We start from the raw sequence: 7,755 nt of genomic DNA, 5'->3' as shown, positions 1-7,755 counted from the left end.
GGGTACACACACACTCTCTCTCTCTCTCTCTCTCTCTCTCTCCGGGTACACTCTCTCTCTCTCTCTCTCTCCGGGTACACACTCTCTCTCTCACTCCGGGTACACAAACTCTCTCTCTCACTCTGGGTACACAAACTCTCTCTCTCTCTCTCTCCGGGTACACACTCTCTCTCTCTCTCTCTCTCTCGGGGTACACTCTCTCTCTCTCTGGATACACACTCTCTCTCTCTCTCTCACTCCGGGTACACACTCTCTCTCTCACTCCGGGTACACAAACTCTCTCTCTCACTCTGGGTACACACTCTCTCTCTCTCTCTCGGGGTACACGCTCTCTCTCTCTCTGGATACACACTCTCTCTCTCTCTCTCACTCCGGGTACACACTCTCTCTCTCTCTCTCTCTCTGTCTCTCTCTGGGTACACAAACTCTCTCTCTCTCTCTCTCCGGGTACACACTCTCTCTCTCTCTCTCTCTCACTCTGGGTACACACTCTCTCTCTCTCTCTCTCTCACTCTGGGTACACACTCTCTCTCTCTCCGGGTACACTCTCTCTCTCGGGGTACACACACACTCTCTCTCTCTCTCTCTCTCTCCGGGTACACTCTCTCTCTCTCTCTCTCTCCGGGTACACACTCTCTCTCTCACTCCGGGTACACAAACTCTCTCTCTCACTCTGGGTACACAAACTCTCTCTCTCCGGGTTCACTCTCTCTCTCTCTCTCTCCGGGTACACACTCTCTCTCTCACTCCGGGTACACAAACTCTCTCTCTCACTCTGGGTACACAAACTCTCTCTCTCCGGGTACACTCTCTCTCTCTCTCTCTCCGGGTACACACTCTCTCTCTCACTCTGGGTACACAAACTCTCTCTCTCTCTCTCCGGGTACACACTCTCTCTCTCTCTCTCTCACTCTGGGTACACTCTCTCTTTCCTCCTGATATCTTCCCTGCCATTTAAATTTCGCGCTCTGAGATCGCATGGTGTTTATTTACGTTTTCATTTTCAACCGGCAGCACTGGCTGGAGAGTACATCACAAAATAATGCGATGATATAATCGACAGAGCTGATAAGAAATATCGCAGCGTTTGAATGTCAGGCTCAAACCTTTAAAAATCCAACCGCAAAGAACACTGCGAAAAGCGCATGCGCAAAACCAAACCGACATTACCGGCTTCCGGACATGCGCATTGGGAGCGCTGCCGGACTTGCTCAGTCCGCAGCGACTCATCAAGCACAGAGATGGGAACAGACACGCCGGCGTCAGACTTGCGCAGTCTGGAGTTGTCGCTTTGCCGCTGCCCGAATAACCGGCTTTAGTGCGCATGCCCCTGAATTCTAGCCGGAAGTGAAACGAGATTCTGCCGTTTGAGAATGCGCGTGCGCAGACCCGCAGCGAAGTTTGAATTGAGTTTGGGCGGATTTGGGCGGGTCGAGGAGGATCGCAGCTGGAGAGGTGAGTGATGCCCTGGCCGTCTAGGCCAAGTGAGCGACTGCTTGTTGTACCATTGGTGAGGATTTTGTTCTCTCTCCTGGCCCCCGCCCAGTGTCACTTGAAATGCGGCCCCCGGAGTAGGTGTGAGTCCCCGGTCTTGCCCCGGGCCCCAGCAACTAACCCGGGAGAAAGCGGGTACCGGGGGTCTATATCTGGAGGAGGGAAGGAAAATTACACCGTATTCCCAGCACAGCATCATCCCATTTGGCCAAGCAGGTCCATGTTATTGTTTATGGTCCACTGGATCTTCCTCAGCTATCCCCTTCAACATGACCCTGTATTCCCTTCAACCCCATGTGCGTATCCAGATTCACCTGAACTACTCCTACTTTGCGGTAGCGAATTCCACATTCTCCCCACTTTCCACCTGGAAACGTTTCTCCTGAAATTTTAGATGATGTTTATGGTCTCTGGATGTGGACCCCCTGCAAGTGTAAACACATTTTTCAACGTTCCCCATACTTAATCTTTTTTATAATTTGGCCAACCCTCTTTTTATCGAAATGGATACACTCTCTATTCCGGTGTCACCCTCGTAATTTTCCTTTAACACTCCAGTGTATCTTTTCGTTAAGTATGTTAGAACTGTGCAGTGTTTAAATCGTGATGGCTAAATTGTGCTTTGGCCTGATTTTACCAGCGGTGAAGTGGACTCATAAGTCTTAGCCCCTGGATTGTGGTTTTCATGAGCCAAACGATGATATCATGGAGTGTTGATGTGGAGATGCCGCCGTTGGACTGGGGTGAGCACAGTAAGAAGTCTTACAACACCAGGTTAAAGTCCAACAGGTTTGTTTCACACACTAGCTTTCGGAGCACTGCTCCTTCCTCACCTGAGGAAGGAGCAGCGCTCCGAAAGCTAGTGTTTGAAATAAACCTGTTGGACTTTAACCTGGTGTTGTAAGACTTCTTATCATGGAGTGTGACACACTTCCTTATAACCCATTAAATTTTACTTCAGTCACCGCCAAATGTAAAAGCAAATAACTACAGATGCTGGAATCTGAAAAGAAAACAGAAAATGATTAGCGTATCTGACATCACCCGTGGAGAGAGAACAGAACTAATGTTTTGAATGTGGATGACTCTTAGTCAGAGCTGGTATAATGTTTTGGGTTTGGCTGTTTTTTCAGCATGCCTCTTTTTGAAGATGTTGATTGGTAGCTGGTCTATGGGTACTTTGAGCTCTCCAGTACTGTGACTAGTGAGTTTCATGCGTGAGATTATGTAATGAATCCCCAAACTGTTTAACCAGATGGCGATGGGATCTCGGGTTAACTGTTCCCATTCAAAGCTCTGTATGTGCATGGCTCCCTGTGCAGTTCAAAGGTCGGGATGTGAGTTGATCCATTACTTTACATGGGGCACTGACGCCCAATTAGGAACATGTGAATTGGCTATTTAATTCCTTTAGCCAATTTTGCCATTCGGTGAAATCATGCCTGAACTGTTATGGAGCTGCCTAAACCTGCCTTTGTCCTGTATCACTTAAGACTTTTGGGCAACAAAGATCTATCCACCTCAAATTTACAATTAATCTAGCATCAATTGCCATTTGTGGAAGAGAGTTCCAAACTTCTACAGCTTAGATTTCACTCCTGCAAGTTCTGACTTTTTTTAAGACTCGTCTCCCATTAATCTCCCTTAATGTTAGATTATGCAACCGGCAGAAATAGTTTCTCTCTAGCTACCTGATCTGTTGCCCTCCGTCGTATCTCTGTCAACCCAGCTGATTGAGTGATTTCCTAAAAGTCGGTGGTACAATGCCTTTACTGTCTCCAGTGTGTGCACCTATAAATATTGAAAAACATGCAGCCAAAAACATTTACTTGAAGTGTAAGCTACAACAAAAGCACTGGAAATACATTAAAAGCTCACTTGAGTATCAATAAAATGTAAGTAGTATTGGATAAATCAATAACTTCAGTGCTACACTCTTGTGTATGCGGCAGGCATCAGACAAATTTTCAAACCAGGATTTGTTATATACCTGAGTCGCTGGTTGATTGTTAATCAGCGGACATGTGGATGAATTACTTTTTGTTCTTAAAGATCTAGTTATATAGAACAGACTGAAGTTATCTGTGATAAATAGTAGTGACCCTATGAACTTGAGTATCATCAATCCTGCTTGTGTGCTTCTGTGTGCCCAATTAAACACTGTCTACAGATTATCACTTAATTTGCAATGGCTTAAAAACAATGCCAGAACCTTGAAAATAGACACTGTCAGTTAGCATTTGAAAATAGTAAGATGGGTTTATGTTTGCAGAATATTGTAAAAGTTCTTTCTCCTCAGTAACCAGAACTGAGAAATGAAAATCAGGGACTGAGAAGGGAATGCCAGGTCGTGATTTGCGTAGCAGTTCTACATTTGCAGAAGGGTCTAATTATGTATAAATGGCAAACTGAGAAGCCACAAAGAGACTAATTTAGGAATATCATGCTATCGCGCATGTCTAATTTGAAGGGTGTTAATACTGCCCTTGGACAAATTGTATTTTTAGCTATTGCTGGAAGCTAAGGAGGGTGATAAAATTATTTTGCCATTGTGCTTGCTGACTTCCTGACAATCCTTTGGGTAATCAGTGCTTCAAGAGAGCATAACTATGTTTTCTGTTTTGATTTCAAGCTGTTGGTTGAAGATTTGTTTTTATTACGTGGAGATAATTTTATCTGTAATTTCATGCAAAACTTTGGCATAACTATGGCACTGAAATTACATTGTACTGTTCTTTTTCCAAGAAGATTCTTGCATAACTGAAACATTGCTATTGGTAGAGTCTCAAATTCCAACACGGATGGGTAGCACAGTGGTTAGCACTGTTACTTCACAGTGCCAGGGTCCCAGGTTCAATCCCGGCTTGGGTCACTGTCTGCGGAGTCTGCACGGTCTCCACGTGTCTGCATGGGTTTCCTCCCACAAGTCCCGAAAAACGACCTGTTAGGTAATTTGGACATTCTAAATTCTCCCTCTGTGTACCTGAACCAGAACGTGGCGACTCGGGGCTTTTCACAGTAACTTCATTGCTGTGTTGATGTAAGCCTACTTGTGACAGTAAAGATTATTATTATTATAATTCGGCTATCCAAACACCAGAGTTGTCTGAAAACTGGATGTTTTATGAATGTGCTCGATTTTAATTGAGTAAAGTAAAAACATAACTTAAGAATTGGGCTGGGCACTGCATTGGCATGTTGTGGTGCAAGACTAATTCTCCGCGTAGCCAGTCGTGTTCCTGGTCTCCGAGTGACCCTTGGCCCCATCTGGCCTGAATTGCCCGACCCAAAATTGGGGAAGATTCAAAATCTGCCAACTTAGTCGTGAGGTTGCTGTTTGAGACACTGTGCGTGTGAATGCTAATTTTATTGATTGTGTACACTGCTTCATGATAAATTCACCGAGACCCTTCATCCCTCTGTGCTGACCAATAATTATCCTATCCTTCAATCAATATAGCAAAAATGGATAATCTGACCATTAACATCACTGCATGCTGTGCAGAAGTTGGCTTTAAAGACATGTGGCAGTTGTGAAATAGATTAGTTAAATGCAAGTCTGTCTTTCTCATTTATGTAGTTCCACCATTGAATTTCCTGACATTATCTGAGTAATATGTTGGTGGAAATTCATGCCTGTAAAATCTAGGCACAGTAGATTCCAAATATTAGCATAATATGAGGGTTTGGTGAATTTTTCCCACAAGCATATAAAAATGTTTTTCAGAGACCTGCACCAAACCAAATTGCCACTGGTGTCCATGGACTCAATTTTTTAGACCACTGCTCTTCTAGTGTTACAAAGACCAAACAGCTGAGATGGTCTACCCAATGGGCCTAATTTCTGTTCTGCATAATATAATGGCAGAAGCCATTGAGTGAAGTTACCAGTACAGCAACCAATAGAGTTTTGTTTAAAGTAAACAACATTTGAGATTCAAGGCCCTTGTTTAGAGGATAACGCCACAATATTCCACATGCATTGAACAAACGAAAATAAAATTTACTGTACAAATTAAAAAAGTAAAACCATTTATACTCTTAATATTTACGGTTAAAAATGAGGTATATGTGAATTAACAGGCAAATTGCACAATAAATAACAAATGCAATCAAACCTCCCGCAGATTTCTCAGCAATGTACCCAGATGCCATGAACATTGTGAGCCCACCGATTTCATTGAACTCTCCCTCACAAATGACTCCAAACCTTTGGCTTTCAAAGATCAAGCCTCTAAATTCTCTTAAAGCTGCTCCAATTTGTGAGTATTTGTATTTGTGAGTCTGCGGTTTCAGCTCTTTGATAGCTGGGCTCCAAACTCCCCAGCTACACCAAGCTATAAGTTGCACCCAGGGCTTCTTCTGAGCCCTAGACTTTTCCAGTATGGAGTCCGTAATTGGATATTTTCTCAGCTCCCCATGACTTCTTCACTGAACTACTAAATGGTTCTGGTGATTTCTCCTGAGCTGCAACTACACAGAGCCAGCTAACAGTAACACCTTTGTTACCTGGAACCTGCTAACACCAACACCTTTTCAGTACCCTTTCAGTTCCTTTATAGTGAATACGGATGCAAAATATGTGTTTGTTTTCAATTTTCATGGTGACCGCTGATCCACCATCATCGCAGGCATGAGGCCTATCACTGCCTACAGGTTCAATCACTATGGAGCCAATGTACTTGCATTAACCCACAACATCCAATAGGAATCACTTTTGATATTTTGCCCCTCTCTGGCTATAGATATAAGACCTCTCTCAGCACTAGAGCTTATTGTTGGTAAGAAGATCAAGATGACATGGATTATTAAAATTATCCGATCAGGGAGTGAGGGGTCTATTTGCTTTCTGACTGTTGCAGGATGGTGATGTGCTAGAAGTATCCACCTGTTGGACAATCTGTGGAGGACGGGGGAGTTGGAACAGACCTTCATCTCGTATCTCATTGCCTTCCCACTAGGGTTACAAGGAAATGAAAATGGGATAGATCATCTCTCCGCTGGCTGCTACGCTTGACATTTTCAGTTCAGGTGGCTCCCCAGGGCCTGTTCCAGGCCACTTTGCTGTGTTTCTGCTTGCTTTCTCTTTTTCCTCCTGTTTCTTCGAAGGCTTTCAGAAGATGTTGAAGTTCCACAATTGAACAGATCAAACTCACCCAGGATCACTGCTCCAGCTTCTCCAATCACAGGTTCCCTATTGCACTTGCTGCTGCTCTTCCAATCATAGGTTCTATCTGGATGAGCAGTGAGAGGGAGGGAATCTGTGACTGGAGGAGCCGCTACTCACAGATTCTGTCCTTCCCACACTTGCTGCTCCTTTAATTAAACTCAACATTACTTCCCCACTCCCAATTAGACGGCAGTTCCTACAACTTCAATTGTGCAGCCCTACTTGGGCCATGGAAGAGCCATAATTAAATTGTATTGAATTCTTGTCCCCTTGTTTGCTTTTTTTATGGCTCTTTGTGATGTTTCGGGGCTAAATTTGCCTGCCACCCCAAGTATTTTGAACCTTCGAGCCAATATATATCACTGAAACCAGGGTGATGGAGAAGTGGGACTTTGTGAGAGTTTGGGATGAGCTCAGCCACACAGAAGGTGGAAGGAAGGCTGGCATGGCATGGAGAATGTTTTAATGTTTACCTTTAGTTGGTTTTATTCTGAGTGCAGGGAATGTATGTGTTCAACATTGGTCTGTCTGTCATTGGAGCAAAAGCTACTGCTGCTTAGTTACTGATTATAACTTAGTTGTCGCACAGTGGGACACACCTACAATCTATTATTGGTTATTTGCATATACGCAAACTGCTGTGTTTCCTGGCAATTAAGTTGCACCAGCTTCAGGAAAAACTAAATTGCAATTTGTGCTTCAAGTAATTGTCGTGTTAAGCACACTGAGATAACACGGGCTGCAACTGGATGCAGCTATAACTGAAATATACTCCAGACCTTGGAAGTTAGTTCAGTTTGATTTATTGAACCTGTCACACAGTTAGCTCAGCTCTCTGTGAGTTCGACTCTCTGCTAACCTAAGTGTGATTACTCTGTCTGACTGAACCAGACTAGCCCTTAGCCACGTGCTGTAGGTGTTGTGTGATATATACACCTGACTCACTTTGTAGATGTCCCTCGTGGAAAGAGGCGGAGTGTGAGTGCCTCGTGCCTGTTATAGTGGGAAACCACCCCCAAGTGGTCTGCCTGCTGGTTGGTTATGTCCTGTTCTCTGTGTTCATTCACTGCCTGTCTGTATCTCATTCTGTG

At 44.2% G+C, this 7,755-nt stretch overlaps 2 protein-coding genes across 5 annotated transcripts in view; one reads left to right on the top strand and one right to left on the bottom strand.

The window, feature by feature from the left end:
- Positions 1–1,166, bottom strand: part of LOC140410572 (flap endonuclease GEN homolog 1) — a 79,137-nt gene extending 77,971 nt beyond the window's left edge. Inside the window, exon 1 of one of the 2 annotated variants that reach the window (XM_072498835.1) lies at positions 1,107–1,166. The gene's annotated coding sequence lies outside the window, so the exon portion shown is untranslated. Of the gene's footprint in view, positions 1–993 lie in introns of both variants that reach the window. The other variant, XM_072498834.1, reaches the window with a different exon arrangement.
- Positions 1,167–1,313: 147 nt separating this feature from the next.
- LOC140410571 (structural maintenance of chromosomes protein 6-like) overlaps positions 1,314–7,755 on the top strand; it is a 166,782-nt gene continuing 160,340 nt past the window's right edge. The window contains exon 1 of one of the 3 annotated variants that reach the window (XM_072498831.1): positions 1,314–1,455. The gene's annotated coding sequence lies outside the window, so the exon portion shown is untranslated. Of the gene's footprint in view, positions 1,456–1,489; positions 1,511–6,356; positions 6,526–7,755 lie in introns of those variants that run through there. The other 2 variants (XM_072498833.1, XM_072498832.1) reach the window with 2 other exon arrangements.

Source organism: Scyliorhinus torazame, chromosome 4 (assembly GCF_047496885.1).
Source record: "Scyliorhinus torazame isolate Kashiwa2021f chromosome 4, sScyTor2.1, whole genome shotgun sequence".
Classification (NCBI taxonomy): domain Eukaryota; kingdom Metazoa; phylum Chordata; class Chondrichthyes; order Carcharhiniformes; family Scyliorhinidae; genus Scyliorhinus; species Scyliorhinus torazame.
The sequence above is the reverse complement of the archived record's forward strand: the minus strand, read 5'-3'. Positions and strand labels throughout refer to the sequence as shown.